This window comes from Bos javanicus, chromosome 28 (assembly GCF_032452875.1).
Source record: "Bos javanicus breed banteng chromosome 28, ARS-OSU_banteng_1.0, whole genome shotgun sequence".
In the NCBI taxonomy this organism is placed as follows: domain Eukaryota; kingdom Metazoa; phylum Chordata; class Mammalia; order Artiodactyla; family Bovidae; genus Bos; species Bos javanicus.
In genome coordinates this window covers 39818058-39840372 of record NC_083895.1, presented here as the reverse complement: position 1 = coordinate 39840372, position 22315 = coordinate 39818058, and the positions used below count along the sequence as shown (strand labels likewise).

The 22315-nt window shown below is 40.3% G+C and overlaps 1 long non-coding RNA gene across 1 annotated transcript in view; it reads left to right on the top strand.

Moving 5' to 3' along the window:
* Positions 1 to 22315, top strand: part of LOC133240529 (uncharacterized) — a 597238-nt gene that overhangs the window by 396598 nt on the left and 178325 nt on the right. Inside the window, exon 3 of the long non-coding RNA XR_009734250.1 lies at positions 19236 to 19437. This is a non-coding gene — a long non-coding RNA (uncharacterized LOC133240529). The remainder of the gene's footprint in view (positions 1 to 19235; positions 19438 to 22315) is intronic.

Sequence of the window (22315 nt, the reverse complement as noted above, 5' to 3'; positions counted from 1 at the left end):
GATGGACGTGACTCTGGGTGAACTCCAGGAGTTGTTGATGGACAGGGAGGCCTGGCATGCTGCAATTCATGGGGTCGCAAAGAGTTGGACACGACTGAGCAACTGAACTCAACTGAACTAGATTTGTCATGATTTTTCTTCCAAGGAGCAAGTGTCTTTATAATTTTATGGCTGCAGTCACCATCCATGGTGATTTTGGAGCCCAAGAAAATAAAGTCTGTCACTGTTTACATTGTTTCCCCATCTATTTGCCATGAAGTGATGGGACCAGGTGCCATGATCTTAGTTTTCTGAGTGTTGAGTTTTAAATCAGCTTTTTCACTCTCCTCTTTCACTTTCATCAAGAGGCTCTTTAGTTCCTATTTGCCTTCTGCCTTAAGGGTGGTATCATCTGCATATCTGAGGTTGTTGATATTTCTCCCAGCAATCTTGATTCCAGCTTGTGCTTCATCCAGCCTAGCATTTCACATGATGTACTCTGCATAGAAGTTAAATAAGCAGCGTGACAATATACAGCCTTGACGTATTCCTTTCCCAATTTGGAACCAGTCTGTTGTTTCATGTTTGGTTCTAACTGTTGCTTCTTGACCTGAATACAGGTTGTTCAGGAGGCAGTAAGGTGGTCTGGTATTCCCATCTCTTGAATATTCCACAGTTTTTTGTGATCCACATAGTGGATTTAAAGGGCCTTAGGCAATGGCACCCCACGCCAGTACTCTTGCCTGGAAAATCCCATGGATGGAGGAGCCTGGTGGGCTGTAGTCCGTGGGGTTGCAAAGAGTCTGACATGACTGAGTGACTTCACTTTGACTTTTCACTTTCATGCATTGGAGAAGAAAATGGCAATCCAGTCCAGTGTTCTTGCCTGGAGAATCCCAGGGACGGGGGAGCCTGGTGGGCTGCCATCTGTGGAGTTGCACAGAGTCGGACACGACTGAAGCGACTTAGCAGTAGCACCAGCAGCATAGTCAGTGAAGCAGAAGTAGATGTTTTTCTGGAATTCTCTTGCTTTCTGTGATCCAACTAATGTTGGCAATTTGATCTGGTTCCTCTGCTTTTTCTAAATTCAGCTTTTACATCTGGAAGTTCTCAGTTTACATACTGTTGAAGCCTAACTTAGAGAATTTTGAGCATGATCTTGCTAGCATGTGAAATGAATGCAATTGTATAGTATTTTTTACATTCTTTTTCATTGCCCTTCTTTGGGATTGGAATGAAAAGTGAACTTTTCCAGTTTTGTAAGTTATTCCTTAAAACAAGATTCCAGTTACTCCCAGTCCTATTGCGTGTGTCCTCAGTCAGTTGTTTCCCACTCTTTGCAACCCCATGGACTGTAGCCCACTAGGCTCCTCTATCCATGGGGATTCTCCAGGCAAGAATACTGGAGTGGGTTGCCATGCCCTCCTCCAGAGATCTTCCCAACCCAGGGATTGAGCCCAGGTCTCCTGCATTGCAGGCAGATTCTTTACCATCTGAGCTACCAGGGAAGTACACTGTCCTATTAGAGGATGCTAGGTTTAAAAATAGTTCATGGCCTGCCATCTAAAAACAAGTTGGCAGAAGAGATATCACTTGTTCAATAGACATTTACTGAGAGAATACTTTGTGCCAGGATGTGGGGATACCAAAATCAATAAGATATGGGAGTAATGAGCACTCCCAGCATTTCTTCTGCCCCTGAGTTTCTGGTTTATCATCTGGCAACCCACTAAGAAGGACACTTTTGGATATTTAGAGATTTCTGGTAAAGAAACTGCCTCTCCATGAAAAGGATCTGTGAAAAGGATCATGAAAAGGGGAGTATTTGCATCTGAGTCGAAGATGGTCTCTTTAATCCACCATCTGAATCAAAGTGTGCCAATTTTTAAATGTTAATCTCATCCAAAGACACTTTCACAAAAAAAATCCAGAATAATGTTTGACCTACCATCTGAATGACATATAGCCCAGCCATGTTGACTCAAAATGTTGATTATTTCAGTTATACAAGGCATATGGCTTCTTTCTTACTCTCTTGGATCACTTCCTTTGGGGGAAGTCATCTACCATGTTGTAAGGATATTCAGGCAGCCCTGTGGAGAAGTGCATATGGTGAGGAACAGAGTCTTCTGCCACATAAAAGAGCTATCTTGGGAGCAAGTCCTTCTGCCCCAGTCAAACTCTCAGATGACCTCAGCTGAAGCCAAGAGCTTTCCTACAGCCTCATTGGAGAGCCCAACTGAAACCACCTTGCTATGCTTCTCCCGGATTTCCAAATCCTCAGAAAACATGCCAAATAAGATATGTTGTTTTCAAGCTACACAATTTGGAGGTAAATTCTCATGTAGCCATTGCTAACTAATACAGATTAGTGCTGGGAATGTGTATTTGCTAAAACTTAAAATAGTGAAAGTGGTTTTGGAATAAGTCAGTGTGTGGATGTGAGAAGCCTGGATGAGGGCATTTATAAAAGCTTGTAGAGCCCTGAGGAAATTTGGTAGCAACATCATGGCCCTTGAGGAATCTATGATTGATGAAAGTAAGGAAAATCTTTTTGGAAACTGGAGTGAAGGCGATCCTTTGATGTAGTGATGGAATGTTCAGCAACACCATTTCCTACATTAATGAGGAAAGTAGGAAAAGTATCTAGTGAATTGGATGGTGTCACTACTGAGATTTCCAGCCAGATTTTTAGAAAGCCCCCCCCCCTTTTTTTTTTTGTATCTTACTGCTTATAAGTAACATATGAGACAGGAATGAGAAGGATTGTTAAACCTGAAGGAGTTGAGACTTAATGGTGTTGAAAATTTTTAGGTTTTCTTGTGCGAAAGTGATGCTAAAATAAGAGATGGCTTCTAAACAATGGTCAAACCCAAGACACTGCTAGGAAACATGGACTAAAGATAAGGCATAAAGAGTGACTATAGAAGTCCTCTGTTAGGACCTCAGAAGAATCAAAAGTGTACATCAGAGTGTCATTCTGGTCAGATACCAGGCTGTCTAAAGACAGTAATTGTGTAGTTCATAGGTCCTCCTAATCAAACAACTGAGATTCCAAGAAGCTGAAGAGCACTGTTCCTCACCTGGCTTAGGATAAACCCAAGCAGAGAAGAGCTTATTTCAGAGAGGCGCTTAGTATGTTTTTGTCCAGTATGTAGGGCAGAAGACTTATCTCTTTAGTTTCACAAACCTTCAGATTTAGAGAGCAATTGCACTTGAGGAGAGAGATACTTAAGGGATTAAACTAGAAAAGCTTCATTTACACGGGGTACCATCTTGCCTCCTGGTATTCACACCCTTGTTTAGACGTCTCACACTCTATACTGAGGTTAGTCTGTGCGAACAACAGGAAATGACAAAAGCCTTGGCGTGTTACTTCCACGGCCATGTTATATGACATTGTGGTTTTGCCTAGTTCTCTTGGAGTACTTCTCTGGGGAATTCCAGTGTTGTGCTATCAGGTAGCACGGCAGAGTGGGGCTTATCAAGAAGAACAGAGGCCTTCTTCCACCATCCAGGAAGAAAATTGAGACCTTTTTCCAGTAACCACATGAGAAATCCATCTTGGAAGCAGATCCTCCAACTTGATTCCAGGCTTCAGATAACCTTCACCATAGCTGACAGCTAGATTCTAACTGCAGGAGAGACCTTGAATCATAACCATCCATGTAAGCCACTGATGAATACTTCATCCTCAGAAGACATGTGAGATAATAAATATCTGTTTTGTCAAACTGCTGAATTTGGAGTAATTTGTTACATAGCAATAGATAACCAATACAATGCTATTTAAAGCCATTGTTTTGAGGAGATCACCTAGAAAGTAAAGGTAGAGGGTAGGGAAGGCATGTGGTCAGGGAACTGGTGCCTGAATCCTGCTTGTGTTTAAGTATCAGAAACAATGGAAAAGATACAGCTGTATAATACTGGCCAATTAACTGGCATTTATTTTCCCAGTCCATCAAATAGAGATAAAATAGCCTACAGTGATGTGGGTGAAGAATAATGAGATAATGTTTGTAATGGGTGTAATATAGTGTCTGCAACATTATACAGTATCAATTGGTGTTTTCCTTTTTTCTTATACTCTACTTACTAAAGTTTTAGGTGTTCAGTATCATTAACAGGGCAGGATCTCAGATGTTCAGATGAACATCATAAGTGTGTCAGATTTTCAGAATTATTTCAAAATTAGGTTGCATATGCTCTCTGTAGATATCTTCCTTTCCCTTTAAATTGGTGCATTCTAAAATCCATTTTCCAAGGTCAGCAAAAGAACGTTATCTTATCAAAATATACATCTGTACCTTTAGAATTATATGTAAGGAATATTTCTGGGGAAGGGGCAGATTAAGGACTTAGCTACCAAATAATTTAGGTTTTACTTTAGTTTTATTCATGTGCATTAATATTTTCTCTGACTGTTGGAAAAATTTCTATTCAATAGTATATATGTATATATTTTTCTGAGTACAACATCCTGGGAAATTTTTCAAACAATGAGAAGTTAGAGGGTATCTTCAAAGCAGATGGGTCGAAAATGTATTTTCCTCAGAAATCATTTAATGTCACATTTAACTGAATGCACAGCTGAAACATGAGATTAGCCATCAGGCATCTGACAATTTTCATCCTTATCTGCCAGTCAAATGCTTCAAAAAGACTTAACAATCCTGCATTTCATAGAATATGGACAAAATTAGATTCTTATTGATGGGAAAAAATGCAGGGCAATTATTTACTTTTTTTTTTTTTTTTTACTCCTTTAGAATTTTGGAATGAGGATTCTATAAAACTTGTTCTTGTATTGTTGTGCAATAAACATGATGACCAGATCACAAATACAATTTTAGGTGATGATATGTAACATTTTCAAAAAAGTAGTTCAAAAAATATTTTAAAATCTTTTAATATAAACCTACATAGAAAGCTAATTGTCACCTTGTCAGGGTAACATTGTAAATCTTAAATGGTGTGTGTTTCCATCACACACACATGGCATGTTTGCACTGTTAATATGGGTGTTGAAATTAGCTTTTATTACCCTTTTTGTCCTTGGAAGGAAAGTTGTGACCAACCTAGATAGCATATTCAAAAGCAGAGACATTATTTTGCCAACAAAGGTTCATCTAGTCAAAGCTATGGTTTTTCCTGTGGTCATGTATGGATGTGAGAGTTGGACTGTGAAGAAGGCTGAGTGCTGACGAATTGATGCTTTTGAACTGTGGTGTTGAAGAAGACTCTTGAGAGTCCCTTGGACTGCAAGGAGATCCAACCCATCCATTCTAAAGGAGATCAGCCCTGGGATTTCTTTGGAAGGAATGATGCTGAAGTTGGAACTCCAGTACTTTGGCCACCTCATGTGAAGAGTTGACTCATTGGAAAAGACTCTGATGCTGGGAGGGATTGGGGGCAGGAGGAGAAGGGGACGACAGAGGATGAGATGGCTGGATGGCATCACTGACTTGATGGACGTGAGTCTGGGTGAACTTCGGGAGTTGTTGATGGACAGGGAGGCCTGGTGTGCTGAGATTCATGGGGTGGAAAAGAGTCGGACACGACTGAGTGACTGAACTGAACTGAACCCTTTTTGTCTGTTGCTTTTCTAATCCTTTATGTTCTACTCTTTAATGGCATGTTAAGCTTGTGGAAAATATTCACTTTTTGCTTCCTAAAATATAAATATCATTGTTAGGAAAACTGTTTAAGGAGGGAAGAGAATGAAGTTTCCCCCACCCCCCGCCCCACCCCACCCCAGTGACTCTGCTGACCTTAGTTCCCTGAAAACAGACTCTGAGATAAAAATTATTTTTAAGATGTTTATTAGAGCTCTTCTATGAAAGTGTCTGTAAGAAGGAGGATGTTGAAAAAAAAAAAAAGGAGGTTGAATTTTGTCAAAGGCTTTTTCTGCATCTATTGAGATAATCATATGGTTTTTATTTTTCAATTTGTTAATGTGGTGTATTACATTGATTGATTTGCAGATATTGAAGAATCCTTGCATCCCTGGGATAAAGCCCACTTGGTCATGGTGTATGATCTTTTTAATGTGTTGTTGGATTCTGATTGCTAGAATTTTGTTAAGGATTTTTGCATCTATGTTCATCAGTGATATTGGCCTGTAGTTTTCTTTTTTTGTGGGATCTTTGTCAGGTTTTGGTATTAGGGTGATGGTGGCCTCATAGAATGAGTTTGGAAGTTTACCTTCCTCTGCAATTTTCTGGAAGAGTTTGAGCAGGATAGGTGTTAGCTCTTCTCTAAATTTTTGGTAGAATTCAGCTGTGAAGCCATCTGGACCTGGGCTTTTGTTTGTCTTAAAAAAATGGAAATAGAACTGCCTTATGATCCAGCAATCCCACTGCTGGGCATACACACTGAGGAAACCAGAAGGGAAAGAGACACGTGTACCCCAATGTTCATCGCAACACTGTTTATAATAGCCAGGACATGGAAGCAACCTAGATGTCCATCAGCAGATGAATGGATAAGAAAGCTATGGTACATATACATAATGGAGTATTACTTAGCCATTAAAAAGAATACATTTGAATCAGTTCTAATGAGGTGGATGAAACTGGAGCCTGTTATACAGAGTGAAGTAAGCCAGAAAGAAAAACACCAATACAGTACACTAATGCATATATATGGAATTTAGAAAGATGGTAACAATAACCCTGTGTATGAGACAGCAAAAGAGACACTGATGTATAGAACAGTCTTATGGACTCTGTGGGAGAGGGAGAGGGTGGGAAGATTTGGGAGAATGGCATTGAAACATAAAATATCATGTATGAAATGAGTTGCCAGTCCAGGTTCAATGCATGATACTGGATGCTTGGGGCTAGTGCACTGGGATGACCCAAAGGGATGGTATGGGGAGGGAGGAGGGAGGAGAGTTCAGGATGGGGAACACATGTATACCTGTGGTGGATTCATTTTGATATTTGGCAAAACTAATACAATTATGTAAAGTTTAAAAATAAAATAAAATTTAAAAAAATCAACAACAACAACAAAAATAAATTTAAAAAAATAAAAATATATAAAAAAATATAAGAAGGAGGAAAGCATGTTTGGGCAGAAGGAGAAGTTAAACTGTTGAAGCAATGTAGTAGAAACATTCTGAAGGTGGATCCTTCATAAGTATCCTGCTGCAGCTGCTAAGTCGCTTCAGTCATGTCCAACTCTATGAGACCCCATAGAGGGCAGCCCACCAGGCCCCCCGTCCCTGGGATTCTACAGGCAAGAATTCTGGAGTGGGTTGCCATTTCCTTCTCCAATGCATGAAAGTGAAAAGGGAACGTGAAGTCGCTCAGTCGTGTCCGGCTCTTAGAGACCTTATGGACCGCAGCCTACCAAGCTCCTCTGTCCGTGGGATTTTCCAGGCAAGAGTACTGGAGTGGGTCGCCATTGCCTTCTCCGTTTGTGTCCTAGTAGACTATTATTGTTGCTCAATTCAGGCCACCCCGAGAGGGGAGGGAAAACCTGTGAGCCAGTGGAGTGATGAGCCAACTGCTAGTTATCCAAGAATTTTGCAAACTGGTTATTTAATGGTTGATACCTTGATATCAGCCATCATGGAATTATTTCGGGGTTTTGCTTTCAGAGCTCCAGTCTAGCAGCACAATCCTGTGTGCCTCCTTGGGTGCATACCTCTCTAATGTAATACCCAGCGATAGATGTAGCTGTGAGCCATAGCAAGCAATGATCCCAGAGGCCAAAGCAATGAGTGTCACCTTCATTAAAGGGGAGACTTGGGTACAGCATGACACATGCTGTGGTCCACATCATTTATCACCCACATTCACTTGCTTTGTACAGTAAGATCACCTCATCTGAGAGTCTTCCAGACTTCAAGTGCCCTCTCTTCTTTGGGTTACTTAGAAGATGAAGATTAGTTAGCAGACCTTGAAGCCACATATTACGCGAATCATCTTCCTTTCTCTCTCTTTCACAACCCCTTGTATATTCCTCTTGTGTTGGCCTGGGTGGCATATTTGGTGGGGTGAACCTCATCTTCATAACAGTGTCAAAGTAAAAGTGAATTTACCCAGTCATGTCCAACTCTTTGCAACCCCATGGACTGTAGCCCACCAGACTCCCCCATCCATGGAATTTTCCAGGCAAGAGTACTGGAGTGGGTTGCCATTTCCTTCCCTAGGGGATCTTCCCAACCCAGGGATAGAACCTGCGTCTCTCACTTTGTAGGCAGACACTTTACCATCTGAGCCACTAGGGAAATCATAACAGTGTCAAATGACTCCCAAATGGATCACCAGGATGCCAGATTTACTTATCTCTGGCCCCATAATCCCTAGATCAGGGTGAGTTACTCCTGGACTCCTTTCTTTGCCTCTGGTCTCTTGACTCAAAAAACTCAAAATGAACAGATGGAAGCTGAAAAATAAAGTTTAATGAAAGTCTTTGTCTCCTAGTGAAAGTTTTCTGCCTTTGGGAACCAGAAACTCGAGGTCCTAAGATCAAAGAGAATGGAAATACAATTTTCCTACATGGGTTATTGTGAGTTGTGGTAATTAAGGGTGCCCCTATTCCTGCCCCCTTAGTTCCTAATTCATCTGTTCTAACTGGGGACTTCCTACATGCTGCTCTCTTTGAGCTGATACCCCAGCTGGGTCAAGGAAGCAGCTCTGGGGTAGTATCATTTGTAGTAGGATAACCATGGTCATATGTCCACTATATCTCCTTTGGTATGATGGTGGTCCCTTGGTCTGTGATGTTGTTATGCAGGATTCTGTGTTGATATATCAGATATTCTGAATGTCTTTGCATAGTGTGTTAGGTGGGGCCCTGTTGGCAAGAATGGAAAAGCCAAACTTAGAATATATGCTGATTCCAGTCAAGATGAATAGCTGTATTTTAAGGTAAGAGAAATCCAGTGTAATAAACTTGCCACTGATAAGTTTTCTTGTTGGATGATAATTAGGGTGTAATGCTGGTTTGTGTTGTGGCAGCTTCAATATTTGGCAGAAGCCATAGCTATATCAGTCTTACAGTGAATAGTGAAGTCGCTCAGTCATGTCCGACTCTTTGTGACCCCATGGACTGTAGCCTACCAGGCTCCTCTATCCATGGGATTTTCCAGGCAATAGTCCTGGAGTGGATTGCCATTTCCTTCTCCAGGGGATCTTCCCAACCCAGGGATCGAACCTGGGTCTCCCACATTGTAGACAGACGCTTTACCATCTGAACCACCAGGGAAGTCCGTGAGAGGGAATACATGTGTATATTCTATCTCTGACTTAATGCCTGATCCATTCATGAGCTCACTGTATGAGGAATGAGGTGGCAGACAACAGGGAAACTGATGGGAAAATGCAGAGTTGCTTTGACTATTTGGTAGTTCAGTACTTTATTTCATTGAGTGTGTTTCTGGATTAACATTGTTACATAATATAAAATCTTCAAATACTGTGACCACTTCTATTGGTACATCCATATGCCTCTTTCCCAGATCTTTCTGTTCTCAGTCTTCTGTCTCCTTCTAGGCCCATGGAAATTCAGCCAGTCGTATGCCATTTCTCATTAGTCTATTTGCATTGTTATCTTGGATTGCTTCCTTTTCTACACAAAGTGTAGAACCAGGTGTTTGAGGCTTGGCCTTTTTATTTCTCTATTATCTGGTAAAAAAAAAAAAAAATCTAATGTGGTCATAGATATGAGCTGAGAGAGAAGAACTGAGCTATCTGCTTTATGCAAGGATGGTGCCTTACTTATGTTTGAACATACCACTGTCATATTACAATGAATTGCTCTTGGACTAGTCCAACCTATGACATCATGAGTTTGACAGTACATAGCAATGGCCATGTGATCAAATGATGTCTGTGGTTAGACATTCTGTCAGGGTACAGAAGCAAAAGAGTAGTTGTTTGTCAAATGGTATATAGTTATGCACTTTGAGGCAGAAACTTGCTGCCAATTCCTGGAAGTCTGATTGTGATTTTTCTGTTGCAGGATTTGATAAATGGTACTTGGTATCTTTACTATGAAAGTGGTATCCTTTAGGATTTTAATTGAGTAAAATCATGTACTGTAGTAGTTCAGAGTTTAGAATTTGGAGTATAGCAGACCATGATTGAAATCTTAATTCTGCCATTTTTCAGTGAGTTACCTTGGGTGAGTGATATAAGCTAATTCTTTATTATTTCATCTGAAAATGGGGACAAAGAGCATAACATAATAAAGTTATTAAAGATAACCCAAAATATATGCAAAACATCTAGTATGGTGCTGACTTGTAGAAAATACGTAAGGAGTAGAATTTAATTTTGATAATAATTAGCAATATTATTAGAGAAGGCAATGGCACCCCAGTCCAGTACTCTTGCCTGGAAAATCCCATGGACGGAGGAGCCTGGAAGGCTGCAGTCCATGGGGTCGCTGAGGGTTAGACACGACTGAGCGACTTCACTTTCACTTTTCACTTTCATGCATTGGAGAAGGAAATGGCAACCCACTCCAGTGTTCTTGCCTGGAGAATCCCAGGGACAGGGGAGCCTGGTGGGCTGCCGTCTGTGGGGTCGCACAGAGTCGGACACGACTAAAGTGACTTAGCAGCAATATTATCATTTTTAAAATTTACCTGAAAACCAGAAATAAGTGTTCATTTAATTTTCTAGTGTATATTTGGTGGATCTTAATATTTTTGTTTGTTAATAAGTGTTAGAATGGTTGCATGTGAATATTTTACATTCTTAAGTAAATATTCAGCTGTATTACCTTGATTGACTAAATGAAAATTAAAGACAGAACAAACATCTGAATATTGAGATCATGAAAGATGAAATATTATATCATAAATACTTTATTCATAATTTATTAAAATAAATTTAAAAAGCACAAATGAGTTGTCACACCAAGAAATTAAGAAAGCACAAATTAAAATGTGAATTGTTAGAATAACTAGGAGTACTGCTGAAACACATGAGAATATATGTTCTATGTATTTCTCCCAGCCTGTCATTCAAAGCATTGTCGTGTAAATATATTACCAAAAAGAGGTCACTGTATAGTACATTTGAAATTAGAAAAAGGCTCTAAAAGGCTATTTTCTTTCTTTCTTTCCTTCCTTCTCTCCTTATTGTGTTTCCTGTAGCAAACCGTAAATTGAGATAGCTTAATTTTGTGTTTCCATCTGAAATTATTCTTTGAAAATTACTGGGCTTATATGTCAGGTATAGGAGGCAATCTCTGAGTTAAAGTCTATATTATAGGATAAAAATATAAATAAAATATCTCAGCATATGCTTCCCTACTCTTCCCCATTTAAAATCCACCTATAGATTAAAAAACATTTTTTTTATATTGTCAGTGGGTGTATTATACATGTCAAGACTTCAAACATTTTATCGTATATACCAAAAAATCTTGATGTGGCATTTAATCTAGAGGGTCAAGAGCTAATGGAGAGGGCAGGTGGAAAGAACAGCACTGAAAACCCTCTTGACGCTGCTGATGGATAACACTAGTGAGTCCTTATTTTGAGTCAGCCCCTGTTTCCAACTGTATGCATTTTCAGCCATGGGAAGCAGTCTTAGGATGGGAATTTTCTCTCAAGTTATGGCAGCAATTGACCAGAAGAGATGCTGTATTCCTAGTCAAGCAAAAAAAAAAAAAAAAGTAAGAAAAATGATCCCAGCTCAGATCTTTTAAACAAGAGAAGCAGTAGAGGCATATGCCTAGCTCTGCTCCCCACATGTCTTGCTCTCTCAGCATATGATTCCTGGACCTCAGAACTGACCATGTAAATTTATTAATATATCAGCCAACTGTTGAGCTTAAGATCTGATCAAAGGATGATATCAGAAATCAACCAGTACTGAGAAAAGAAAAAGGAAATGAGTCTACCCAGTTTATAGACAGACATGATCTGGATGTGTATTCCTTCATTCAGAATAATTATGTAAATAAAAACTGGCATGAGACCCATGGAAATGTCCACATAAATAAGAAAGGAGAAAAATGCACTAGTAAGATTCAGAGGAATGTGCGCGCACGCGCACACACACACACACACACACACACGTATATATATACATCTCTATTTTGTTATCTATATCTATAGTTATATACCTATTTATATATATCTTTAAAAGTTGCTTACCTTATTCCAGTGTTGTGTGCTGATGAGATTTCTTGAACTACATTTTAAAATGCAATTTTAAGATTATTCATAAAAGACCCAGTGAAAGTGAAAGTGTTCGTCTCCCAGTGGTGTCTGACTCTTTAAGAGACAAATGTATATCAGCATCAGACAACATGCTCCTGGGTGACAACCCAATGGGTTCTGTCCTTAAAGAAGGCAAGCGGCCAACTCACATGAAGAAGTAGTGTCATATTGATAGCTTACGGTGAACAATGTCAGTTTTGTGATCTCTGAAGAAGAAAATTTAGCTTCGGGACCAGGGACCAGGCTTGATCACTCAAGAGCTTTTGTGCAGCAGAGTTTTATTAAAGTAAGAGAAGGGACAGAGAAAGCTTCTGACATAGACATCAGAAGGGGGATGGAAAATGCCCCCCTTGCTAGTGTTAGCAAGTGTTATATACTTTTTAAATTAGTTATTACAATAAATCAAAAAAAGTCTCAAGGTTGTAAAGATCTTACTAGACCACTCCCGTAATTTATATTTTAAGATAACAAGATTAGAATGAATAATAGAAAGATCTTAGCAGACCCACTCCCATAATACACATTTTAAGATGACAGGATTAGTCAGAACGTTCTTGTTAAGGAGAAACATGTCCTCAAGCAAGATACATTGTTATATTGACTAAGACAAAGCAATGTAGAAGGAAAAAAAAAAAAATTGTTTGTCCTTTTCTCCTTGAGAGCCTCAGACCCCTTTCTCCTTCTCAAAATCTCTGGACCCCTTTCTCCTCGGGAACCCTGGACATCTTATCAACCTACCTAGGAATTAACTCTCTCATTCCCTGCTTTTCTTTTAGGAGAATTATGTTGGGAAAGGGGCATCGTTTTCATTCCCTAACTACTTTCTGCTGTTGAGGGATATCGTCCCTAAATTGTTGAAGCAACAAATTCTCCTAACCCTCATATTGAGGGTCTCTGATCCAGGGGCCCCAAGTAATAGTTGGAGGAGGCTGTGGCACTCATAGGAGCCTAGACAACCATTTGTAACTTAAAACCTTTCAAACAGTTAGAAACAAGCCCCATTTTACAATTACAGATGTAAGGCAAAATAGCCATTAAACCACATTAAAACCTAATCAAAATCAAAAGTTACATTATGTCTATAGTAACATCAGTTCATCTTAGCATTGTTAGATGTCATCACAGAATTGAAGAAAGTTCTTTCCTTGAAGTGGAGAAACCCACCATAGGAAAGTCTTCAATTGATGAGGAGGGGCGTGCTCCACAGACCCAGCAATTATGTCAATTGTGGAATGTGGTGTAGGCATGAGCGCAGGACAGGAAAGCATTGTCTTGAGGGTCAAACGGCAGACTCAGGACTTTTGGAGTCAGCAGAAGCAAGCTCACATAGATAGATTCTCAGCCCCATCTCAGTTCCTGGCTCAATTAGCAGCTTGTTTGACTCAAAGGCTGGTTCAAGAGTTAACCTCCTGATAATGTCTGTTGAAAAGCTCAAAGCTGAGTCGCATAGTTAATTTTAAGGCTTCAGGATCTAAGACAATATCTGTGCACAAAAACAGTCTGTCATAGAGACAGTCCTTTTGGTGGGGGGAGAAGATCGAGCCCTCATTAAAGCTAAGGATAGAACTGTAAACCAACTGTTTTGTGTTTCCTGAGTTAGCTGACATAGATGTCTTTTAATAATATCATTAGTCTTTTCAACTTTTTATGAAGGTTGAGGTCTCCAGGAACAGTGTGACATTCTATTCCTAGAGTTTTTGACACCCCTTGAGTTACAGCTGTTTTAAAGATGGAGCCATTGTCACTCTGAACTACGTCATGAGAAGTCAGTATAGTAAAGTTTTGCCCATTAGTGAACTTATGAACTTTAGGCATTAACAAAACAATAGTAACAATTACCCTTAAGCAATGTGGCCATAGCCCTTTTTTACTGACAAACTAAACTCTGATCCTGTGGGCAAGCTCAAAGTTGGAACCTGTAAGAGAGCAGTGTGAAGAGCCTTAAAAAGCCTTTTGAGTCTCTGGGGACCAAACCAGCTTGTTGGTTACTGAATCTCAGTTATAAGTTTATATAAGTCTGGGCAAGTTCCCCATAACCTGGAATCCAACTGTGGCAATAGCTTGTAATGCCGAAGCATCCTCTCAATTGTCTTAAAGTCATATTTGGTTCGTTTAGGAATTTCAGACAATAAAGTATAAGGATTAGACACTTATTATTTATATATCTTGAACAGGTCTCCATTTATCATTTGAATTTTTTTACACCCAAAATAGAAGTGTCGTATGGACTGTTACAGGGAATTAATAGCCCCTGCTCCTTTAAATACTCAATGATAGATTTTAACTCTTCCTTAACACCTCAGGCTTTAATAGATCCTGCTTTTGATGTGAAAATAGGTGAAGAGCTTGATAAAGACAGAAACAGCATTTTGTGCTCAACCCACAATTTTTCTATCAACCCACACTTGAGGATTTACATTTTGTTCAATTAATGGGAGAGAAAGGACAGGCTTCATATTCAAAAAAACAGAGGCCTGGACCTTGTTCAGTATATCCCTCCCAGAAGGGGTCAGGGAGCTTCTGGCATGATCAGAAACTCGTGAGAAAACAGCACAGAGTCCCAGTTGCAGCTTAAAGGGAGACTGAAATAATAGTGTTTGGCTCATCCTGACAGTTCTATTATGGTAGTAGATCAGGAGGAAAGCGGGACAGGGGCTTCAGTGAACATAGAGAACGTTTCTCCAGTGTCCAAAAGAAATCGATTGATTGACTCTCCCCCACCTCCCCCAGTTATTAATACCCGGGATTCCTCAGGTGTAATTAGGACAGGAGCTTTTGTGGGGACTCCCGGGCACCTTCAGTCCAGATTGTCTTGAGAGTCTGATCCCTGGGGCCTACACCGCAGAGGGCAGTCTCTTCACCAATAGGTTCCTTTGCAGACCTGGAGCCAGGGGCAGCTTAGATGCCTGAGGGCAAACCCACTTGAGATGCCTCTCCTTTCTGCAGTAATAACAAGTTCATCCCTTTTCACCTGGGTTCCTCTGGGCACTTTTCCTCAGGCTGTTTCAGAGTGGATCTAACAGCCATTGTTGGGGCTTCGGTCTTTTGCCGGGTTTTCTTTTCTCCTATTTTCCTCCGTATATTCTCTACCATATTATACCATCTGGACCAGCTGTAACAGTTTTTCTAAAGACTGATTTGGTCCAAACTCCTGTTTTTGTAACTTACAGCAGATATCTGGAGCTGACTGAGTGAGAAATCTGTCTTTTAAGATCATTCCTCCTTCTGCACTTTCAAGATCAACATCAGTAAACTTGTGGAGAGCCTCCCATAGTCTATCTAGGAATTTACCAGGAGTTTCTTTCTCTCCCTGTTCTATGCAGTCAACTTAGCATAGTTTTAAGTCTTGGCATGTGCTCGCTTGAGTCCTTCAAGAATACATCTGACAAAGTGGCTCTGTTATAGGAACTTCTTGGGTCCCAGTAGGGAGGAGGGCTATTTCATACTCCCTCTTTCCCCTTGTCTCAAGTTCAAGCCATTTATCTCCAAAAGTAGTAGCTTCCCCCAAAACTCAAGCTCTGTAGTCAGGAGTCAGCATCTGTCCCAAGATATGCATTACATTTCTCTAAGTAAGGTAATAAAGTAAAGTGAATCCTGTAAAGGCTTCTGTGTACTTTTTGGATCCTCTCGATAGTCTCAACCACAATTGGTACCATTTGAATTTCTACCAAGACTGAGGCAGCCCTCCTGGAAGGGTGCCCTAACTCCCAGCCTGCTCAGTTGGGAGCCCCAGATGAAGGGGCAAAGTAAGAGAACAGGAGGCAGCTGAAGGTTTCACACCCAAATCTGCACTCTTAGGACATAAGTCTGGCATGTCTTGTAGAGAGATAAAGAACAACACATAAGGCACTTCTATCCATTCCTCTTGTTTTCTACAGAACTGGTCTAATTGTAAGACAGCATTGTAATTGAGAGACCCTTTAACAGGCCAGTGTTACCCATCTTCCAAAGGTTATTGTGGCCATTCAGTATCACAGAAAATCAGGAGTGACTTTTTGAAAGTCTGGGAATCAAACTTGTCCCAGCATTTTTTTTTTTTTTTAATACATTTCAAAGGAGTGGTTTTGGAATGGCTAGCTCTCATCTGTAAGAGAAAAAAGTGGCATCCACTGACGTGCCTTTTTTCCACTGGAGGCTTCCTTCCCTGCTCTAGATGGGATTGTAGACAGACTTCTCCACCAAAGCTTTCCCTGATCAGACTTAGTCTGTCCTTTACCAATGCAGGCGTCTTACTCGTCCCTCCTGGTTCTACCACTGAGATGGGGTGGAGATGCACCGGGGGTAGACCTGATGGCATCCCAGACTGATTTAGTTCCATACCACTAAGACCTTTGTTTGATTTGCCTTTTTCTTCTGATGCCATTCGGGGTGGAGCAGAGTAGCTTTTTGGAATGCCTCCCAAGCTAGGACTACGAGGGGAAGCATCCCTAGTGCCTACGCACATTCCTGAATACAGTCCTGACTGCAGTAGAGGCAGTGAGTCATAAAGGGATGAACAACAACCAAGATGTCCCTTCTGAGGGTCACCATACCACAACAGTATATGTGATAGCAAAAGAGGTTCTGGAGGGTTGGCCAGCGAGGGAAGAGTGATTTTTGTCCTCAAGCTACTAGGGCCAATCCTTCCAGTTCATTTCCACAGCTTCCACAAAAGAAATATCTAAGGAATTGAGACAGAAGCCATCAGAGAGCCTTCTCTGGTCTGCTAAGAGCTAGCGCTACCAAAGGAAGAAGTCCATTGCATTTCCAATCTGACCAGATCCTGCAGTTTCCGATCTGTGTCCTCAAAAACCTCATGGTTGCCAGCAGTGCTTCTCTCCACATAGATAGGAGACACAGCTGTGACAAAGACTCACTTTCAGGTCGCTGGACCCTGAGGCAGGTAGCCAAGAGAGTGACCTCTAGCCTGAGAAATGTTCCTGGAGCTAAAGTTCTGCCTCACTCCCAAACATGCTGCTGGAGCTAGAGCTCCACATTGCTCCCAAAGCTGCTGTTAGTGACTTTCTAGCAGGGCTTGCCTAGTCTAGCAAGGCTAAGTGCTTCCATACACAGGGTCTAAGTAAAAGTACGTAGTAACAGAATGAATCACAAGTCCATTGAAAGTCTATGATCCGACAGATTAGGTTAGTAGTTCTAATTCCCTATGCAATTAGGAAATGGCCAAAGAGACCAGGAAGAGGTGACTGAGAGGGGAGAGTTCAGTTCACACACTTGGCCCATTTCTGGTCACTCCCCTCACAGGGACCTTGGGTGTCTCTTGGCATTGGCAGGTTGGTATAACCCCCCCCCCCAAAAGGCTCCCCAAAAGGAGCCTTCAGTCATAACGAGGCCCCATGAAACCATGGAGCAGGGCTCACCACTTGCTTCACGCAAGCTGTGTCATTCATTGACACAAGCACACCTTAGAGTTAGTAAAGCAAAGCAGAAAATGTGCATACTGAGAAAGCAGAGAGGCTAGAGCTCTGAGTGTTCTTATCTTGTCCTGAAGATCCTGGACAAGTCCCCAAGCTGATAGCTTATGGTGAACTATGTTGGGTTTGTGATCTCCAAAGAAGAAGATTTAGCTTTGGGACCAGGGACCAGGCTTGATCACTCAAGAGCTTTTGTGTAGCAGAGTTTTATTAGTATAAGAAAAGGGACAGAGAAAGCTTCTGGCATAGACATCAGAAGGGGGACAGAGAATGCCCCCCTTGCCAGTGTTAGCAAGGGGGTTATATACTTTTTGCAGGAGAGCCGGGTTCTATCCCTGGGTTGGGAAGATCCCCTGAAGAAGGAGATGGCAACTCACTCCAGTACTCTTGCCTGGAAAATCCCATGGACAGAGGATCCTGATAGGTTACAGTCCACGGGGTTGCAAAGAGTTGGAAATGACTGAGCAATTTCACTTTCACTTTTATATATTTTTATAGTATATACATAGTTTTATATATATATATATATATATAGTATATTAGTTCTTACAATAAATCAAAAGAGTCTCAAGGTTGTAAAATCTTACTAGATGCACTCCCATAATTTATATTTTAAGATAACAAGAATAGAATGAATAATAGAAATATCTTACCAGACTCACTCACATAATATATGTTTTAAGATGATAGGATTAGTCAGAAGGTTATTGTTAAAGAGAAACATGTCCTTGAGCAAGATACATTGTTATATTGACTAAGACAAAACAATGTATAAAAGAATGTTTGTACTTTTCTCCTTGAGAGCCCCAGACACCTTTCTCCTCCTGGGGAACCCTGGACATCTTATCAACCTACTGCAGAATTGACTCCCTGAATATATGTGTGTGTGTGTGTGTGTGTGTGTGTGTGTGCATATGTACAAATATAAACCACTACTGTTTATTTCCTAAGTCATTAATTTGTGATTATCTATAAACTGCAAAAGTAGATCTAAACACTGTTTTCTCCTGACTCTATCCTTATAGTTGAGACATATTTTAGGATAAGAAATGGTTTCTTCACAGGGACCTCTTGCAGTTAAGATTTTTCTTGCAGAGATATAAGAAAGCATTGCCTACAACAGGCGTTCATACATTTTTTAGTTTCTGTTTGAAAAACAGTAAAGAAAGGTCAAGTGGCCAAATGTGATAACCCTGGCCACTGCTGTGTTCACCTTGTATGAATTTTCTAAAAGCAAAATATATAAATGGCTGAGGCTTTTAAAGCAGGGATGGCAGGCATTTTCTGTTAAGGGCCCGATAGTAAATATTTCAGGCTTTGTGGGCCATATGGTTTGTGTCACAGCTATCAATTCTGCAACTGCAGGGCAGGGCTACCACAGATGATATGTAAATGAATGAACATCATTGCTGTGTGACAGAAACAGGCATGGTTCTGATTTGTCTCTTGAATCATAGTTGGTGGATCCTGATTTAGTAAGTGTGTGAATCTTAGTCGACTTTATGGTACTGACCGAAAACAATAAGGCAAAAGAAAAAGACACAATTTTATATGAAACTGAACATTTTGTACTGGGGTGAAAGGAGGGGAATTTAGATGATTAAGGGAGAGTGGTATATTATAATAATAGAATTATCTTGATTTTATTCTTTTAGAATCACTTCAGAATTGACACTTTAAGGAAAACAGCCATGGTCCAGCATGAAGCCAACTAAGCTCTCCTATAACATAAAGGCAAATATGCTGAATAAACTGTACTTTTAAAAATAACATAACAAGGCATTCCAAACCAATGAAAGGTGGGGAGAGAGAGAGAAGAGAATCTCCAGTTGCCAAAAGCAGAAAAACATCAAAATAGTAGGTATATGGCCTGGTTCCACCCAGTGCCTATGTTGTGGGGTGTGTATGTGTCTGTGTGTCGGGGGAATACTTTGGGAAATACTGTTAACTTGAGGTTGGAAGGTTGTTTTTCTTTTTCTTTTTTAAATGCTGAAGTTTGAAAAAGTGTGAAGTATTTCAAACATACAAGTAGGCAATAATAAAATGACACAAGGCACATCATTGTAGTGGAAACTGTGGCTGGTGAAGAACAGATTTGCCTTGCAGACCAAAGCAAGGCCTGCTCCCCCCGCCCCACCCCACCCCAACCCCCATAGCTGAAGGCTAGCACTGTGAACTGAAATGCTCTTGGCTAAGTGCACTGTCTTGCCCAGATTTCCACCTCTTCTCAGGGTCAGCTGAAAGCCTATCTACTTTTGAAGTTTATAGATAGTCAAGGTACTTGTCTCAATTTGGGAAGTCTCTGAAGAGTCATCCCAGCTTCAGACATCCCTGAAGGATCAGATGGTATATATCCCTCTTCTGGTCAGTCTTCCTTCTGTCCAATCCTTTTTCCCTCATTTTCTTTTAGAAGTTCCTCTTGAATGTCCACAGATCACGGTCTCAAATTCTATTCCCTGGGAAATGGACCTAAGAAAGTCATCACCCACATTTATAAATATCCATTATTTCTTACAGTGTTCATATACTGTTTTTATTTTCATTGAGGAATTAAATATTTTAGACACAATGAAAAACACTTCCCTCCCATTATTTCTGGAGAAATTTGCAATCGAAAACTCAGTGTGTATCATTTTCATCAGCATGTCTGTAGTTTAGTTTATTTGTGAATTCACAAAACATTGTTTAATAATTTTTGAAGATGTTGAAACTTCACATATGGTACTATAGAATACATTCTGCAACTTGATTTTTGTTTGTATTAAAATTGTTCTTCAGGCTTGCTTCTTTTTATTTTATTTTATTAAATTTTATTGGAGTATAGCTGATTCATATGTTGTGTTAGTTTCAAGTGTATGACAAAGTCAGTCAGCCGTACACACATTTCCACTTTTTTTTTAGATTCTTTTCCCATATAAGCCATTACAGAATACTGAGTAGAGTTTCTTGTGCTATATATTATAGTAGGTCCTTATTAAGTATATATAGTAGCATGTATATGTCAATCCAACCTCCCAGGTTATCCCTCCCCTCCTTAACCCTGGTAACCGTAAGTTGGTTTTTTACACCTGTAACTCTATCTCTATTTTGTAGATGAGTTCATTTGTACCCTTTTTTTAATATTCCACTTATAAGCAATATCGTACTTGCCTTTCTCTGTCTGACTTACTTCACTCAGTGTGACAGTCTTTGGGTGCATACATGTTGCTGCAAAGAGTATTACCTCATTCTTTTTTACAGCTGGGTAATACTATAGTGTATATATGTACCACATCTTCTTTATCCATTCCTATGATGATGAACGTTAAGGTTGCTTCCATATCCTGGCTATTGTATATAGTACTGCAGTGAACACTGGGGAGCCTGTATCCTTTTGAATTATGGTTTCCTCCAGATATATGCCCAGAAGTGGGATTGCTGGATCATATGGATCAGTGGGATTGCTGGATCATATTACTTTTCATTTTTAAAGAACCTCCATATTCTTCACCATAGTGGTTTTACCAGTTTACATTCCCATAAACAGTGTAAGGATTCACTTCTCTCCACACCCTCTGAAGCATTTATTGTTTCTTGTTTGGGTGATGATCCTGAGATATATACTTGCTGATATAATTCACTCTATAAAATATTAATTTTGGCAAAATGTTAAAATATTAACAGCTGATAAATTTTGAAATGAAGGCACATTTATATCTGGTATATGGTTTCCTGTACACCTCTTTATATTGACTTCTTCAGGAATATGTATTTTTAGAAAGTAAACTAGTTTAATTCAGAGAAAAAATAAAAGCAAGGAAATCTTTTGTTTTTCTCCTCCTACACTCATCTAGGCAAGAGAGTCAAACTGTACTGCCCAAGAGCCTTTCACAGCATGAGTCAAACAAACCTAATTATCTCTATCAACAGCTCCATACTGGCCTGGTTTTTGCTCTGTCCCATCGTTTTCAAAGGTATGCTCCAAAGAAGGGTAGCCTTGAATCATGCTTTATAAAAAGGTACTCCCTAGTCAAATGATCTATTAATTATGCAAGCTATAGACCTATCTTGGATGTACACTTGTTTCTTCATGTTAAAGACAGAAAATTCTGCAGTAAATAAATCTATTAAATTTTTATTTGGCTGGCATTTCCCTTTTGTTTTTTTCATGGAGTTTTTTGCTTACAGAGCTCCTAGTAGGCTTCCCACAGCACAGAACACTGTGGATATGCTGCTGTTACCCCTCTAGTTATCATTTGTTTGGCCACTGCCCATCTTCAAACATTTCATAAGTTACCATGGCTCCATGGTTTGTACTGCCTGTCACCCATGTTGAGTAAGGCTTGCTGCTGCTGCTACTGCTGCTAAGTCACTTCAGTCATGTCTGACTCTGTGTGACCCCATAGACGGCAGCCCACCAGGCTCCCCCATCCCTGGGATTCTCCAGGCAAGAACACTGGAGTGGGTTGCCATTTCCTTCTCCAATGCATGCAAGTGAAAAAATAAAGTGAAGTCGCTCAGTCGTGTCTGACTCTTAGCGACCCCATGGACTACAGCCCACCAGGCCCTCCGTCCATGGGATTTTCCAGGCAAGAGTACTGGAGTGGGCCATGCTTCTAAAGAAATTCAATATGTTATTTTTGTTGTGTAGACTACCCAGGCACCCTCATCCACTAGAGAAGATCCTAATTAGTTAGCATCTCAGCTCCTTGAAGGCTGGGTCACTATTTGTCCTGTTCACTCTCAATGACTGACC